This window comes from Phyllobates terribilis, unplaced genomic scaffold (genome assembly GCF_046119375.1).
Source record: "Phyllobates terribilis strain yellow unplaced genomic scaffold, ASM4611937v1 Scaffold_7__3_contigs__length_470593459, whole genome shotgun sequence".
Classification (NCBI taxonomy): Eukaryota; Metazoa; Chordata; class Amphibia; order Anura; family Dendrobatidae; genus Phyllobates; species Phyllobates terribilis.
In genome coordinates, this window is record NW_027362767.1 from 435,165,837 (window position 1) to 435,185,216 (window position 19,380).

The window sequence follows — 19,380 nt, forward strand, 5'->3', positions numbered from 1 at the left end:
AGTGTAGTATATATACAGCAAGCAAGGGTAGTATATATACAGCAAGCAAGTGTAGTATATAAACAGCAAGCAAGTGTAGTATATATACAGCAAGCAAGTGTAGTATATATACAGGAAGCAAGTGTAGTATATATACAGCAAGCAAGTGTAGTATATATACAGCAAGCAAGTGTAGTATATATACAGCAAGCAAGGGTAGTATATATACAGCAAGCAAGTGTAGTATATATACAGCAAGCAAGTGTAGTATATATACAGCAAGCAAGGGTAGTATATATACAGCAAGCAAGTGTAGTATATATACAGCAAGCAAGTGTAGTATATATACAGCAAGCAAGTGTAGTATATATACAGCAAGCACGTGTATATATACAGCAAGCAAGTGTAGTATATATACAGCAAGTGTGTCACCCAGGCCTGGATGCCACAAGTGTAATTAAAGCTGTGTCTGAGAGCAAGGGGGAGGTTCTCTAGTCAGGGGAACATTAGCATGCAATGCCTCCTGTCTCAGGCCAGTAGGGGGAGCTGGCTGCCCCTATAAAAGCTGGTACTGGGGACAGGGTTAGGGAGAACTGGATTGCCTGTCTCAGCTTTGAGACGTGTCCCAGAGTGGAGCAGGGACAGAAAGTTGATTGCACCTAAGAGGAAGTGTGGCAGGAGGAGAGAGCCACAAGCCAGAGACAAGAGGCGAAGAGAGCCTGTCTTGGCAGAGAAAGACTTAACTTTACCAGACTTTGGTGTCTGAGGCTGGAAGGATTCCACATCCCCCAGCAGAGAACCAGTCCGCAAGGGACTGTACATTCCTTGGCCTAAGAAGCCTGGAGGCCCTGCCACAACCGAAGGGACTAGTAAAGCCGTACAAGGCTGGGAGCAGAAAGGAACCCACGTCGCAGGCCATACAGGCGAGAGTACACGGAAAGCTCGGAAACGTGGGCTGTTATCCTATCAGGAGGAGATAGCCAGAAGGAGCGCAGAAAGCACGGTAGGCCTACACCCTCACCCTGACCAGGGCCAATTTCCCCGTTGCTCTCAGACATCCAGGTCCCCTCCTAGCTGGGACTGTTTATGGGTCAGTTTACCTGTTGTAGTAAAGACCCTGGACTGCAACTTGTTGTCTGTGTGCTCCTTGCTCCTCCAGCACTATCAGCACTGGGATTCTCACTACCATCACTCCCACCATCCACTATACTGCCCTGGGGCCGCACTCTTCCCGTGGGGAGTCACACTACCATAGCTGCACACCTCATCAGCCCCAGCGGTCTGCATGCAGCGGCGGTTCCTAATAACCGCAAATCCACGGGTGGCGTAGTCGGACATAATTAATAACACACAGCGGACTACCACTGGCCTCACCACCCTGAGCCACGGAACCGGGTTGCCACTACTACTCCCATCGTTCCCCCTATTGCCCGGATCCGAGTGCCCCACGGCCCAGGGGGCGAGTCAGCTTTGGCGTAGTCGGCAGGATTTCGTGCCCGCAACCACCGGGTACTGCGTGCCTGAAAAAGACTGTTGTAAACTTACCTGTGGCGAAGTTTCCCGCCGTCCGGAGTCGTTTCCCGCCATCCGGAGCCGATTCCCGCCATCAGACGCCATCTTGGACCTTTTCCCGCCGTCTTCTGCCGTCTTCCCGCCATCCGCAGCTGCTTCCCGCCATCGGACGCCATCTTCAGGACACCGCGCGGGAAGAAGAGGGGCGTGGACGTCAAAACCGCGCGAGATCCGAAGCTCCGCCCCACGCACCGACGCTGCGCAAGGTCCTGGAAGGGAGAGACAGCGACGCTGACGACATCAGGACGCGACGCCAGGTCCTCGTCCAGAGCAGCAGCGGAGCCGCGGCCTACAGAAGAGGATCGTCGGAAGGTAGGCCACACTTCACTAGGAGGGGAGGAAGATGTCGGACACAGAGGCGCCCACTACCACCAACGCAGCTGCAGCAGCGGTGATGCCCTTTTCCTTGCCCTACATCCCTGGAGCGGCCTGGCTGCCCAAATACGCAGGGAAGCCCCATGCCCTAACTGACTTCAAGGAAAGACTGTATAGTTTGTTCCAAGTCTACCCCCTGACAGAGGAACAGAAGGTCAGCATATTGACAGGGCAGTTAACTGGCGCAGCCCAAAGGGAGGTAAAATCATGGCCCATTGAGGAGAAAGGGACTGTGAAGGGTATTCTGGCCCGGCTGCGGGGTACCTTTGATACACGTACCTCCGCTGAAATTAAAATGAGGTTCTATGGATGTAAGCAGCGGGCACAGGACAGCATCAGAGACTATGCCCTAAATCTGCAGGAAGCCTTGAGGGCTATTCAACAAACTGACCCTGGCAGTGTGCAGGAAACCGATAAACTGCTAACAGAACAATTCATAGAGGGTCTGCTGTCCAGCGCCCACAGGGCCCAGCTGCGCCTCATGTTCTTCCAGAACCCCGACCTGACCTTTGCCCAATTTAAGGACAGGGCCATAAGGGTGCTCCGTGAATCTGCAACCAGTGGCGCTATAAACCCCCGGCGCCCTGCTATCACCTACCACCAGGAGGCGGCGCCCTCCTCTATGGACTCCGTGGAGGCTGATGCACAGGCCCTGAACCATGCCCCGTCGAAAGGCCTGCACCACCAAGTCCAGGAGCTGACCAGGAGCGTTGCGGCGTTGACCAGGACCGTCCAGGCGTTGCAAGTGGACCCGTCAAGACCCATCGAGCTGGCTTCAAGTCCGGAGGATGTCCCGTGGCGTCGACAGAGGACGATCCCGTCGTTCCGAGGGAGGCCCACAGACCGCTACGCGGAGGATGGACAGCCCATTTGCCGTCGATGCAACCAGCCCGGACACATTTCCAGGTACTGTAATTTAAATGGGTCCAACCTGGGGCAGAGGGCCGACCCCCAGGCATAAGATCACCAGGCCCTTATAATTGGCGTGATAAGTACGTTGGGGGGCGCCCGGTTTTACCCGTGGTTCTGGACGGTATCCCCATGAGCGCCTTGCTGGATACTGGGTCGCAAGTAACCACAATCCCTTATGTACTTTTTAAGCAGTATTGGACTGATGCTGATATCACACGGTATCCAGACAGTAACTTGAGCATCATCGCCAGTAATGGCTTACCCGTGCCGCAGATGGGGTTCAAGGAGATGACCATTAAAATTGGTAAAGTTGAACTGCCGGCACAGGGAGTGATTATTGTGGACATTGACCGTCATGAAAGTCACCCTAAAATAACTGTGGGTACTAACATAATTGAAAATTGTCTTTCAGAAGTAATTGTAATTCTACAACAGGTGGCGGTGAATGCTAGTTCCAGCCAACAGAGAGTCCTCAACAAGGAGATAAAAGCCCTGATGAGACGGCAGCAGGTAGAACTGTCTGGTGGTGAGATCGGTAGCGTAAGACTCAGTGATCCATTCCCCATTTCCATGCCTCCCAAAAGTGAAATGATGATCTGGTGTCGGACTGCAATCGGGTTGAGAGGTAGAGACTACCAAGCCATGGTAGAACCCGTGTACTCAGACAGCAGGCCCACCATTTTGACAGCCCGGGGGGTGGTTGATGTCCGTCATGGGAGGGTGCCCGTCCGCATCCTCAACATTGGGGAGAGGGAAGTACACTTACCCAGGTACGCTACACTCGCCAAACTGTTTGTCGTCGAACACCAAGCTATCAGGGCCGTGGAACCCTTGCCTCCATCTCCACAGGCGGAGGGTAATGGCTCCCAGAAACAAAAGGAGGACTGGTGCCAGAAACTCCACGTGGGTGCTGACTCCACTCCCCTGCACCAAAAACAAGGAGTCTACCGGGTGGTACAGGAGTACGAGAGAGTCTTTAGTAAGCACCCGCTAGACTTCGGCAGAGTAAAAGGGATAGAACACCACATCCCCACAGGGAGCCACCCACCAATAAAAGAGAGGCACAGACCTGTACCCCCTGCACATTATCAGAACGCAAAGGGCATGCTAAGAGAGATGAAAGAAGCTGGGGTTATTAGAGACAGCTGTAGCCCCTGGGCAGCCCCTTTGGTTCTGGTCAAAAGGAAAGACGGCACCATGAGAATGTGCGTGGACTATAGACAAATCAACCGTATCACTCACAAAGACGCATATCCGCTGCCTAGAATAGAAGAGTCTTTAGCCGCACTAAGATCTGCTAACTTCTTTTCTACTTTGGACCTTACTAGCGGGTACTGGCAGGTTCCTGTGGCAGAGGCTGACACCCCGATGGGACTGAGCGAATTCAACTGCATGCCTTTCGGGCTCTGCAACGCACCAGGGACCTTCCAGCGGCTGATGGAATGCTGTCTAGGGCACCGAAACTTCGAGACGGTCCTCCTTTACCTGGACGACGTGATCGTCTATTCGAAGACCTACGAGGACCACCTAAAGCACCTGGCCGAGGTGTTCGAAGCCCTGGCAGGCTATGGCCTGAAGGTAAAACCATCGAAGTGTCACCTGCTGAAACCAAAGGTCCAGTACCTAGGGCACGTGGTAAGCGCGGAAGGAGTGGCCCCCGACCCTGACAAGGTCACGGCAATCAAGAGCTGGCCAAGCCCCTCGAACATCAAAGAGGTGAGACAGTTTCTCGGGTTGGTAGGCTACTACCGAAGGTTCATCCCCGGGTTCACTAAGATGGCAGCTCCTATGCAGGACCTCCTGATCGGACAGTCCAAGTCCAGAAGTCAAAAGCCACCCTTCAAGTGGGATAAACCGGAAGAGGAGTCCTTCCGCCAGCTAAAGTTGGCCCTCACTGGGGATGAGATCCTGGCCTACCCTGATTATGGCCAGCCTTTCATTCTCCACACAGATGCCAGTAATGTGGGACTGGGAGCCGTACTGTCCCAAAACCAACAGGGCAGAGAACGGGTGATCGCATACGCCAGTCGGAAGCTGAGGCCCACCGAGAGGAACCCGGAGAATTACAGCTCCTTCAAGCTAGAATTCTTGGCGGTGGTGTGGGCCGTGACGGAACGCTTCAAGCATTACCTGGCCTCCGCAAAGTTCACCGTGTACACGGACAACAACCCGTTGACACACCTGGACAATGCAAGACTGGGTGCCCTGGAACAGCGGTGGATGGCCCGTCTCTCCAACTATGACTTCGTGATCAAGTACCGGGCAGGCAAAACCAACGCCAACGCGGACGCCCTATCAAGGATGCCTCACTTACCTGAAGGTGACGAAGACCCAGAAGAGCTGGAGGAGGTAGAACTCCCCGCGTTTCACCGGTATGGAGCCGCTCAACACTCTCACCGCGTGAAGGAGGAGGATCTAACAACTGTGATGATGAATCCCCTACCTCACCACAGCTGGGCCGAGACCCAAGATAGTGACCCTGCAGTCCGCCTGGTGAAAGATCTGCTGACCCGGGAAGATGCCCGCCTAGATCCAGATGCCCCAGAGGAAGCCAAGCAGCTATGGAAGGAGAAGAGCAAGCTGTTCCTCTACGAAGGCAAGTTGTGCAGAAGGATTGTCAACCACCGGACGCACGAGCTGACCTGGCAAGTCGTGGTCCCAAGGCGAGATGCAGCTATGGTCCTGGGAGCTTACCATGACAGAGCGGGACACTTCGGTTGGAAGAAACTGGAGTTCCTACTAAGAGGAAGGTTCTTTTGGGTCGGCATGAGAGGAGCAGTAGAAAAGTGGTGCAGAGACTGTGGCCCTTGTCACCTGAGGAGGAAGGACCGCACCAGCCAGAAGACACCCTTGAGGCCCATCGTCACCACGCAGCCTCTTGAGCTGGTAGCTCTGGACCACGTCAAATTGGCTCCAAGCCGGTCTGGATACATCTATGCCCTGACAATCGTGGACCACTATTCCCGTTTTCTAGTGGTGGTCCCGGTAAAGGACTTGACAGCCCAAACAGCGGCCAGAGCCTTCCAGCAATACTTCTGCCGTCCACACGGGTATCCGGAACAGGTCCTGACAGACCAGGGTCCAGCGTTTGAAGCTGAAATCTTCCAGGAGTTCTGTAACCTCTATGGCTGTAAGAAGAGTCGGACAACGCCTTACCACCCCCAAACCAACGGGATGTGTGAGAAGATGAACAATATAGTCATTGATCTCCTGAAGACGTTGCCCCTGGAGGAACGCAGCCTGTGGCCAGAAAAACTGCCGGACCTGGTAGACATGTACAACAATATCCCGGTGAACGCTACAAACTGCACCCCGGCTTACCTGATGCGAGCTAGACCGGGTAAGCTGCCCGTAGACCTGGAGATGGGAGTCCTAATACCTGAGGACACCTCCCCGGATGCGGACTGGGATACGGAAAGGCAACTGCAGTACAAGAAGGTACAGGAGAGTGTGGAGAAGAGCCTGGCCCAGGTGAGAGAGAAGCAAGAAAGACTCTTCAATCAGCACGCCCCTGCTAGTCCCCTAGAACCTGGTGAGCAAGTCCTAAAGCGGAAGAGAAGGCTACATAAGTTGGACGACCAGTGGGAAAGGGAACCCTACACCGTACTGCAGTCTGACCATGACAACCCAAAGGTGTGCGTAATCACCAAGGATGGAGGAGAAACCACTAGTGTCGTCTCCAGAGACCACCTCAAAAGGTGCCCCGAGCAACTCCGTAGTGCAGAAGAAGATCAGAGTGACCTTGAACCCGCAGAGGACAAGGAAGAAATGATCAGCACCGTTCTCGGAGAGTTCCCTCAGTCCTGGACTCGCATAAATGATGCCATAGTGGTACCTGTCTTGCATTTCCTGCAACCGGCACAGCAACAACCAACATCAGAGCCGGAAGGTGAAGAGGAGCAAGCGGTTCCAGAGGCAGAAGATCCTGTACCAGCAGCCCAGGAGAGTCAACCCTCTGCTGACAGTGAGCCTGCCATGCCTGCGGTAAGCCAAAGAACCCGCAGACAGCTGCCTGCCCTACCTGTACACCCAGCTGGTAGCTGTACCCCTAACGCTAGTGGGGAGAGCCAGGTTGGTCCACCACCAGACAGTGGGTTAAGGAGGTCAACCAGGAGCACAAAGGGACAGATACCCGCTCGCTGGAGAATATAGAGTGTACTAAGATTGTAAATAACCTTGTTGCCAAATGTTAAAATGTTTGCCAAAGTTACCTGCATGTTTATTGATAGTGTGTTTCAGTTTCTTGCAGCAACCGTAAGGACTCACAGGTTATGGACCTTTTATAACCGGGACCTTGTGTGGACTGCATTCTGAGCCTAACCAAGGAACGGACTAGAACTGTGAAGGACTTGGGGTAGGACAGACCCCCACCTGGTTAAGGCCCCCCGTTGTTTTGGTGATATGGACACCTGGTCACAGACCACACTGTGACCTTAAGAACTCAATTTGTGCGTCGTCTGTCTATTAATGTTTTATTGTTATGTATATTATCTTTGTTTATTGTTTAGTCCCGGAGTACTAAATTTCACTAGGGGGGAATGTGTCACCCTACCTGGATGCCACAAGTGTAATAAAGCTGTGTCTGAGAGCAAGGGGGAGGTTCTCTGGTCAGGGGAACATTAGCATGCAATGCCTCCTGTCTCAGGCCAGTAGGGGGAGCTGGTTGCCCCTATAAAAGCTGGTGCTGGGGGCAGGGTTAGAGAGAACTGGATTGCCTGTCTCAGTTCTGAGACGTGTCCCAGAGTGGAGCAGGGACAGAAAGTTGCATTGTAACCTAAGAGGAAGTGTGGCAGGAGGAGAGAGCCACAAGCCAGAGACAAGAGGCGAAGAGAGCCTGTCTTGGCAGAGAAAAGACTTACTTAACCAGACTTTGGTGTCTGAGGCTGGAAGGATTCCACATCCCCCAGCAGAGAACCAGCCCGCAAGGGACTGTACATTCCTTGGCCTAAGAAGTCTGGAGGCCCTGCCACAACCGAAGGGACCAGTAAAGCCGTACAAGGCTGGGAGCAGAAAGGAACCCACGTCGCAGGCCATACAGGCGAGAAAGCACGGAAAGCTCGGAAACGTGGGCTGTTATCCTATCAGGAGGAGATAGTCAGAAGGAGCGCAGAAAGCACGGTAGGCCTACACCCTCACCCTGACCAGGGCCAATTTCCCCGTTGCTCTCAGACATCCAGGTCCCCTCCTAGCCGGGACTGTTTATGGGTCAGTTTACCTGTTTCAGTAAAGACCCTGGACTACAACCTATTGTCTGTGTGCTCCTTGCTCCTCCAGCACTATCATCACTGGGACTCTCACTATCATCACTCCCACCATCCACTATACTGCCCTGGGGCCGCACTCTTCCCGTGGGGAGTCACATTACCCTAGCTGCACACCTCATCAGCCCCAGCGGTCTGCATGCAGCGGCGGTTCCTAATAACCGCAAATCCACGGGTGGCGTAGTCGGACATTATCAGCAGAACATAGCAGACCACCCTGAGCCACGGAACCGGGTCGCCACTACTACCCCCATCGTTCCCCCTATGGCCAGGATCCGAGTGCCCCACGGCCCAGGGGGCGAGTCATATATACCGCAAGCAAGTGTAGGATATATACCGCAAGCAAGTGTAGTATATATACAGCAAGCAAGTGTAGTATATATACAGGAAGCAAGTGTAGTATATATACCGCAAGCAAGTGTAGTATATATACAGCAAGCAAGTGTAGTATATATACAGCAAGCAAGTGTAGTATATATACAGCAAGCAAGTGTAGTATATATACCGCAAGCACGTGTAGTATATATACAGCAAGCAAGTGTAGCATGTATACGGCAAGCAAGTGTAGTATATATACCGCAAGCAAGTGTAGTATATATACAGCAAGCACGTGTAGTATATATACAGCAAGCATGTGTAGTATATATACAGCAAGCAAGTGTTGTATATATACAGCAAGCACGTGTAGTATATATACAGCAAGCAAGTGTAGTATATATACAGCAAGCAAGTGTAGTATATATACAGCAAGCATGTGTAGTATATATACAGCAAGCAAGTGTAGTATATATACAGGAAGCAAGAGTAGTATATATACAGCAAGCAAGTGTAGTATATATACAGCAAGCAAGTGTAGTATATATACAGCAAGCAAGTGTAGTATATATACAGCAAGCACGTGTAGTATATATACAGCAAGCACGTGTAGTATATATACAGCAAGCAAGTGTAGTATATATACAGCAAGCAAGTGTAGTATATATACAGCAAGCAAGAGTAGTATATATACAGCAAGCAAGTGTAGTATATATACAGCAAGCAAGTGTAGTATATATACAGCAAGCAAGAGTAGTATATATACAGCAAGCAAGTGTAGTATATATACAGCAAGCAAGAGTAGTATATATACAGTAAGCAAGTGTAGTATATATACAGTAAGCAAGTGTAGTATATATACAGCAAGCACGTGTGGTATATATACAGCAAGCACGTGTGGTATATATACAGCAAGCACGTGTGGTATATATACAGCAAGCACGTGTAGTATATATACAGCAAGCAAGTGTAGTATATATACATCAAGCACGTGTAGTATATATACAGCAAGCACGTGTGGTATATATACAGCAAGCAAGTGTAGTATATATACAGCAAGCAAGAGTAGTATATATACAGTAAGCAAGTGTAGTATATATACAGCAAGCACGTGTGGTATATATACAGCAAGCACGTGTGGTATATATACAGCAAGCACGTGTGGTATATATACAGCAAGCACGTGTGGTATATATACAGCAAGCACGTGTGGTATATATACAGCAAGCAAGTGTAGTATATATACATCAAGCACGTGTAGTATATATACAGCAAGCACGTGTGGTATATATACAGCAAGCACGTGTGGTATATATACAGCAAGCACGTGTGGTATATATACAGCAAGCAAGTGTGGTATATATACAGCAAGCAAGTGTAGTATATATACAGCAAGCACGTGTGGTATATATACAGCAAGCACGTGTGGTATATATACAGCAAGCAAGTGTAGTATATATACAGCAAGCAAGTGTAGTATATATACAGCAAGCAAGTGTAGTATATATACAGCAAGCAAGTGTAGTATATGTACAGCAAGCAAGTGTAGTATATATACAGCAAGCAAGTGTAGTATATATACAGCAAGCAAGTGTAGTATATATACAGCAAGCAAGTGTAGTATATATACAGCAAGCACGTGTAGTATATATACAGCAAGCACGTGTAGTATATATACAGCAAGCACGTGTGGTATATATACAGCAAGCACGTGTAGTATATATACAGCAAGCAAGTGTAGTATATATACAGCAAGCAAGTGTAGTATATATACAGCAAGCAAGTGTAGTATATATACAGCAAGCAAGTGTAGTATATATACAGCAAGCAAGTGTAGTATATATACAGCAAGCACGTGTAGTATATATACAGCAAGCAAGTGTAGTATATATACAGCAAGCACATGTAGTATATATACAGCAAGCACGTGTGGTATATATACAGCAAGCACGTGTAGTATATATACAGCAAGCACGTGTGGTATATATACAGCAAGCACGTGTGGTATATATACAGCAAGCACGTGTGGTATATATACAGCAAGCAAGTGTGGTATATATACAGCAAGCAAGTGTGGTATATATACAGCAAGCACGTGTAGTATATATACAGCAAGCACGTGTAGTATATTTACAGCAAGCAAGTGTAGTATATATACAGCAAGCAAGTGTAGTATATATACAGCAAGCAAGTGTAGTATATATACAGCAAGCAAGTGTAGTATATATACAGCATGCAAGTGTAGTATATTTACAGCAAGCACGTGTAGTATATATACAGCAAGCACGTGTAGTATATTTACAGCAAGCAAGTGTAGTATATATACAGCAAGCAAGTGTAGTATATATACAGCAAGCACGTGTAGTATATATACAGCAAGCACGTGTAGTATATATACAGCAAGCAAGTGTAGTATATATACAGCAAGCAAGTGTAGTATATATACAGCAAGCACGTGTAGTATATATACAGCAAGCACGTGTAGTATATATACAGCAAGCACGTGTAGTATATATACAGCAAGCAAGTGTAGTATATATACAGCAAGCAAGAGTAGTATATATACAGAAAGCAAGTGTAGTATATATACAGCAAGCAAGTGTAGTATATATACAGCAAGCACGTGTAGTATATATACAGCAAGCAAGTGTAGTATATATACAGCAAGCAAGTGTAGTATATATACAGAAAGCAAGTGTAGTATATATACAGCAAGCAAGTGTAGTATATATACAGCAAGCAAGTGTAGTATATATACAGCAAGCAAGAGTAGTATATATACAGCAAGCAAGTGTAGTATATATACAGCAAGCAAGTGTAGTATATATACAGCAAGCACGTGTAGTATATATACAGCAAGCAAGTGTAGTATATATACAGCAAGCAAGTGTAGTATATATACAGCAAGCAAGAGTAGTATATATACAGCAAGCACGTGTAGTATATATACAGCAAGCAAGTGTAGTATATATACAGCAAGCAAGTGTAATATATATACAGCAAGCAAGAATAGTATATATACAGCAAGCACGTGTAGTATATATACAGCAAGCAAGTGTAGTATATATACAGCAAGCAAGTGTAGTATATATACAGCAAGCAAGTGTAGTATATATACAGCAAGCACGTGTAGTATATATACAGCAAGCAAGTAGTATATATACAGCAAGCAAGTGTAGTATATATACAGAAAGCAAGTGTAGTATATATACAGCAAGCTCGTGTAGTATATATACATCAAGCATGTGTAGTATATATACAGCAAGCAAGTGTAGTATATATACAGAAAGCAAGTGTAGTATATATACAGCAAGCACGTGTAGTATATATACAGCAAGCAAGTGTAGTATATATACAGCAAGCAAGAGTAGTATATATACAGCAAGCAAGTGTAGTATATATACAGCAAGCAAGTGTAGTATTTATACAGCAAGCACGTGTAGTATTTATACAGCAAGCAAGTGTAGCATATATACAGCAAGCAAGTGTAGTATATATACAGCAAGCAAGTGTAGTATATATACAGCAAGCAAGAATAGTATATATACAGCAAGCACGTGTAGTATATATACAGCAAGCAAGTGTAGTATATATACAGCAAGCAAGTGTAGTATATATACAGCAAGCAAGTGTAGTATATATACAGCAAGCAAGTGTAGTATATATACAGCAAGCAAGAGTAGTATATATACAGCAAGCAAGCGTAGTATATATCCAGCAAGCAAGCGTAGTATATATACAGCAAGCAAGAGTAGTATATATACAGCAAGCAAGTGTAGTATATATACAGCAAGCACGTGTAGTATATATACAGCAAGCACATGTAGTATATATACAGCAAGCACATGTAGTATATATACAGCAAGCAAGTGTAGTATATATACAGCAAGCAAGAGTAGTATATATACAGCAAGAAAGAGTAGTATATATACAGCAAGCAAGTGTAGTATATATACAGCAAGCACGTGTAGTATATATACAGCAAGCACATGTAGTATATATACAGCAAGCACATGTAGTATATATACAGCAAGCACGTGTAGTATATATACAGCAAGCAAGTGTAGTATATATACAGCAAGCACATGTAGTATATATACAGCAAGCACATGTAGTATATATACAGCAAGCAAGTGTAGTATATATACAGCAAGCAAGTGTAGTATATATACAGCAAGCACGTGTAGTATATATACAGCAAGCAAGTGTAGTATATATACAGCAAGCAAGTGTAGTATATATACAGCAAGCACGTGTAGTATATATACAGCAAGCAAGTGTAGTATATATACAGCAAGCAAGTGTAGTATATATACAGCAAGCAAGTGTAGCATGTATACAGCAAGCAAGTGTAGTATATATACAGCAAGCACATGTAGTATATATACAGCAAGCAAGTGTAGTATATATACAGCAAGCAAGTGTAGTATATATACAGCAAGCAAGTGTAGTATATATACAGCAAGCAAGTGCAGCATATATACAGCAAGCAAGTGTAGTATATATACAGCAAGCAAGAGTAGTATATATACCGCAAGCAAGTGTAGTATATATACAGCAAGCAAGTGTAGCATGTATACAGCAAGCAAGTGTAGTATATATACCGCAAGCAAGTGTAGTATATATACAGCAAGCAAGTGTAGTATATATACCGCAAGCAAGTGTAGTATATATACAGCAAGCACGTGTAGTATATATACAGCAAGCACGTGTAGTATATATAGAGCAAGCAAGTGTAGTATATATACAGCAAGCAAGTGTAGTATATATACAGCAAGCAAGTGTAGTATATATACAGGAAGCAAGTGTAGTATATATACAGCAAGCAAGTGTAGTATATATACAGCAAGCAAGTGTAGTATATATACAGCAAGCAAGTGTAGTATATGTACAGCAAGCAAGTGTAGTATATATACAGCAAGCAAGTGTAGTATATTTACAGCAAGCACGTGTAGTATATATACAGCAAGCACGTGTAGTATATATACAGCAAGCAAGTGTAGTATATATACAGCAAGCACGTGTAGTATATTTACAGCAAGCACGTGTAGTATATATACAGCAAGCACGTGTAGTATATATACAGCAAGCAAGTGTAGTATATATACAGCAAGCACGTGTAGTATATATACAGCAAGCAAGTGTAGTATATATACAGCAAGCAAGTGTAGTATATATACCGCAAGCAAGTGTAGTATATATACAGCAAGCAAGTGTAGTATATATACAGCAAGCAAGAGTAGTATGTATACAGCAAGCAAGTGTAGTATATATACAGCAAGCAAGTGTAGTATATATACAGCAAGCAAGAGTAGTATATATACAGCAAGCAAGTGTAGTATATATACAGCAAGCACGTGTAGTATATTTACAGCAAGCACGTGTAGTATATATAGAGCAAGCAAGTGTAGTATATATACAGCAAGCACGTGTAGTATATTTACAGCAAGCACGTGTAGTATATATACAGCAAGCAAGTGTAGTATATATACAGCAAGCAAGAGTAGTATATATACAGCAAGCACGTGTAGTATATATACAGCAAGCAAGTGTAGTATATATACAGCAAGCAAGTGTAGTATATATACAGCAAGCAAGTGTAGTATATATACAGCAAGCAAGAGTAGTATATATACAGCAAGCACGTGTAGTATATATACAGCAAGCAAGTGTAGTATATATACAGCAAGCAAGAGTAGTATATATACAGCAAGCAAGTGTAGTATATATACAGCAAGCAAGTGTAGTATATATACAGCAAGCAAGTGTAGTATATATACAGCAAGCACGTGTAGTATATTTACAGCAAGCACGTGTAGTATATATAGAGCAAGCAAGTGTAGTATATATACAGCAAGCACGTGTAGTATATTTACAGCAAGCACGTGTAGTATATATACAGCAAGCAAGTGTAGTATATATACAGCAAGCACGTGTAGTATATTTACAGCAAGCACGTGTAGTATATTTACAGCAAGCACGTGTAGTATATATACAGCAAGCAAGTGTAGTATATATACAGCAAGCAAGAGTAGTATGTATACAGCAAGCAAGTGTAGTATATATACAGCAAGCAAGTGTAGTATATATACAGCAAGCAAGAGTAGTATATATACAGCAAGCAAGTGTAGTATATATACAGCAAGCACGTGTAGTATATTTACAGCAAGCACGTGTAGTATATATAGAGCAAGCAAGTGTAGTATATATACAGCAAGCACGTGTAGTATATTTACAGCAAGCACGTGTAGTATATATACAGCAAGCAAGTGTAGTATATATACAGCAAGCACGTGTAGTATATATACAGCAAGCAAGAGTAGTATATATACAGCAAGCACGTGTAGTATATATACAGCAAGCAAGTGTAGTATATATACAGCAAGCAAGTGTAGTATATATACAGCAAGCAAGTGTAGTATATATACAGCAAGCAAGAGTAGTATATATACAGCAAGCACGTGTAGTATATATACAGCAAGCAAGTGTAGTATATATACAGCAAGCAAGAGTAGTATATATACAGCAAGCAAGTGTAGTATATATACAGCAAGCAAGTGTAGTATATATACAGCAAGCAAGTGTAGTATATATACAGCAAGCAAGTGTAGTATATTTACAGCAAGCACGTGTAGTATATATAGAGCAAGCAAGTGTAGTATATATACAGCAAGCACGTGTAGTATATTTACAGCAAGCACGTGTAGTATATATACAGCAAGCAAGTGTAGTATATATACAGCAAGCACGTGTAGTATATTTACAGCAAGCACGTGTAGTATATTTACAGCAAGCACGTGTAGTATATATACAGCAAGCAAGTGTAGTATATATACAGCAAGCACGTGTAGTATATATACAGCAAGCACGTGTAGTATATATACAGCAAGCACGTGTAGTATATATACAGCAAGCACGTGTAGTATATATACAGCAAGCAAGTGTAGTATATATACAGCAAGCAAGAGTAGTATATATACAGCAAGCAAGTGATTACTCGTTCCTTCCCCTGCTGGATCTGGGACAGTACGGCTCCTAGCCCGATGTTACTGGCGTCGGTGTAGAGGATAAAGGGCTGGCTATAATCCGGGTATGCCAGGATTTCGTCCCCCGTGAGGGCCATCTTCAGCTGGCGGAAGGACTCTTCTTCCAGCTCCTCCCATTTGAAGGGCGGCTTCTGGTTCTTGGCCTTCCGGGACTGGCCTATCAGGAGGTCCTGCATAGGTGCTGCCTTTTTGGTGAAACCGGGAATAAACCTTCGGTAGTAGCCTACCAACCCGAGGAACTGCCGCACTTCTTTTACGCTGGAGGGGCTTGGCCATTCCTTAATTGCGGTGATCTTATCAGGGTCGGGAGCCACTCCGTCAGCGCTCACCACGTGTCCCAGGTACTGCACCTTTGGTTTCAGGAGGTGACACTTGGAGGGTTTCACCTTTAGGCCGTAACTTGCCAGAGCTTCGAACACTTCCGCCAGGTGTTTCAGGTGGTCCTCATACGTCTTGGAATATACGATGACATCGTCCAGGTACAACAGGACCGTCTCGAAGTTTCTGTGGCCCAGACAACACTCCATTAGTCGTTGGAAGGTTCCCGGTGCGTTGCAGAGTCCGAACGGCATGCAGGTGAACTCGCTAAGTCCCATCGGGGTGGTGAATGCGGTCTTCTCCCGGTCCGCCTCTGCTACAGGAACCTGCCAGTACCCGCTAGTGAGATCCAAGGTAGAGAAGAAGTTAGCAGATCTTAAAGCAGCCAATGACTCCTCTATCCTTGGTAAGGGGTACGCATCCTTGTGTGTGATACGATTGATTTTCCGGTAATCTACACACATCCTCATGGTGTTGTCTTTCTTTCGGACTAAGACTAGTGGAGCTGCCCAGGGGCTACAGCTATCCCTGATCACCCCAGCCTCCTTCATGTCTCTAAGCATCCCCTTGGCGTGTTGGTAGTGTGCAGGGGGTACGGGTCGATACCTCTCTTTTATGGGAGGATGGTCTCCCGTGGGGATGTGGTGTTCTACCCCCTTGACTCGCCCGAAGTCTAACGGGTGTTTACTAAACACTCTCTCGTACTCTTGAACCACCCGATAGACTCCCTGTTTCTGATGTGAGGGAGTGGAGTCAGTACCCAAATGTAGTTGCTGACACCAATCCTCCTTTGTTTTCTTAGAGCCGTTACCTTCCTCCGGGTGAGATGGAGGCAAGGGTTCCACAGATTGTATAGCATTTTGGTTAATGGTATATAATTTGGCTAGCGTGGCATACCGGGGCAGGTACACTTCCCTCTCCCCGATATTGATTATGCGAACGGGCACCCTCCCATGGCGTACATTGACCACCCCCCGTGCTGTCAAAATGGTGGGCCTACTGTCTGAGTAAACTGGTTCTACCATTGCCTGGTAATCTCTACCTCTCAGACCAATAGCTGCCCAGCACCAAATCATCATTTCACTTTTTGGGGGCATGGCAATAGGAAAAGGGTCACACATTCTTACGCTACCAATCTCACCGCCGGAGAGTTCCACCTGTTGCCGTCGCATCAGTGCCCGGATCTCTTTCTGGAGCACCCGCTGCTCGCCGGAGCTGGCGTTCTTGGCAACCTGCTGTAAAAGGAAAATCACCTCTGCAAGACAATTTTCAATTACATTAGTTCCTAGAGTTATTTTTGGGTGACTCTCATGTTTGTCAATATCTACAATGATCAGTCCCTGTGCTGCCAGTTCGACTCTACCGATTTTGATGGTCACCTCTTTAAATCCGATCTGTGGCACGGGCTGGCCATTGCTGGCGATGATACTCAAGTCGTCGTCAGGGTAGCGGGTAATATCCGAGTCATTCCAGTACTGCTTAAAGAGCACGTACGGGATGGTGGTGACCTGTGACCCGGTGTCCAGTAGGGCACTCATGGGAATGCCATCCAGTACCACAGGCAAGACTGGACGTCCTCCCACATATCTGTCGCGCCAGTTCGATGGGCCTGGTGATCTTTTTCCTGGGGGTTGGCCCTCTACCCCAGGTTGTGCCCGTTTAAAGAACAGTACCTTGCCATATGTCCAGGTTGATTGCAGCGGCGGCAGATGGGTCGTCCGTCCTCGCTGTATCGGTCACTGGGTCTTCCTCTGGCCGGTGGGGTCCTCCTTGGTCGACGCCACGGGATGTCCTCCGGTCCGGATGCCAGCTGGATCTTCCCTGGGGTGGAAGCCTGTAAAGACTGCACAGTTCGGGTTAGCGCAGCAACGCTCTTAACTAGCTCTTGGACCTGATGGTGTAGGTCTGGAGCCGGGTCATTGTCCAAAGCCTGCGCATCAGCTCCCACAGGCCCTGCCGACAAGGGCGCCGCCTCCTGGTGGTAAGTGATAGCAGGGCGCTTGTGGGTCACAACGCCACCCGGTGCCGGTTCTCGGAGCACCCGGATGGCTCTGTCCTTGAACTGTGCAAAGCCCAGATGGGGATCCTGTAAGGCCATTGCCCGCAACTGGGTTCGGTGGGTATTACAATACAGTCCCTCTATAAACTGTTCGGTCAACAGCCTGTCCTCGTTTCCCACTCCATCAGGGTCGGTCTGCTTAATGGCCCTCAGGGCCTCTTGTAGGTTTAGTGCATAGTCCCTTATACTCTCATGCGCTCGCTGCTTGCACCCGTAGAATCTAAGCTTAATCTCGGCTGAGGTGCGGGTATCAAAGGTGTCCTTCAGCCGGGTTAGTATCCCTGCGACAGTCTTCCTCCCAGGTGGCCAGGATTTTACTTCCCTTTTGGCTGCCCCGGTTAGTTGGGCCACCAGGATGCTCACTTTTTGCTCTTCTGTGAGGGGGTACACCTGGAAGAGGCTATCCAGCTTTTCTCTAAAGTCATGCAGGGTATGTGACTCCCCTGAGTACTGGGGTAGCCAAGCTGCTCCCGGGATATAGGGCATGGTGAAGGGCATAACTGCAGCAGCGGTAGCGCTGGCGGGGGTTGAGGCAGTGAAGCTCTCCTCCGTATCCGACATCTTCCTCCCCCCTAGTGGACCGTGGCCTACCTTGCGATGATCCTGTTCCGTAGGCCGCGGCTCCGCAGTGGATCGTCAGGGTTGAGGACCTTCCGTCGCGCTCCGGTGACGTCGGCGTCTGCTGGGCTCCTTCCAGGACCTTACGCAACGTCCGGACGTGAGGCGGGGCTTCAGTTCTCGCGCGCTTTCGGAGTCCACGCCCCTCTTCTTCCCGCGCGGCGTCCTCAAGATGGCGTCCAATGGCGGGAAAACTCCACGGATGGCGGGAAGAAGGTCGAAGATGGCGCCGGATGGCGGGAAAACTTCGCGGATGGCGGGAAGAAGGTAGAAGATGGCGCCGGATGGCGGGAAACCTCCACGGATAGCGGGAATCTTCACCACTGGTAAGTTTGAACAGTCTTTGCTTTTCAGGCACGCAGTACCCGGTGGTTGCGGGCACGAGATCCTGCCGACTACGCCAAAGTTGACGCACCCCAGGGCCTGTGTCGCGCTGCGTTGCGCACGCGGGAGCTTACCCGGAGCCGGATCTCTTGAGGGTTGTAGTCTCGTGGCGGTGACCCGGTCCGTGCCCAGGGAGTCAAACTGAGCGGCGATGTAACAGCGGTAGATGTAGGACGACTACGCCACCCGTTGAATGCAGCTATGGAGCTGCCGCTGCAAGACAGTCCGCTGAGGCCAATGGATGGATGGTGCAGCGTAGATAGTATAACCCCCAACGGGAGGGGTATGGCCTCAGGGCAGCAGATGTGGATGATGGGGGTAGCAGGAACCACTCAGAGACGGTGCGGTGTAATTCAGGGTCTTTACTGGTAACAACGATAGACCCTCCCGGAGTACTTGCTAGTGAACGGGGCCTGGTCAGTCCTTGAGCAGATGGGATCTCCCCTGGCCAGGCGGAGTTGTAGGCCTCCCAAACTGACTGTACTCTTCTGGCTACCTTGCTAGAAGCGGATATAAGTAGCCCACGTCCCTGAGTGTACCG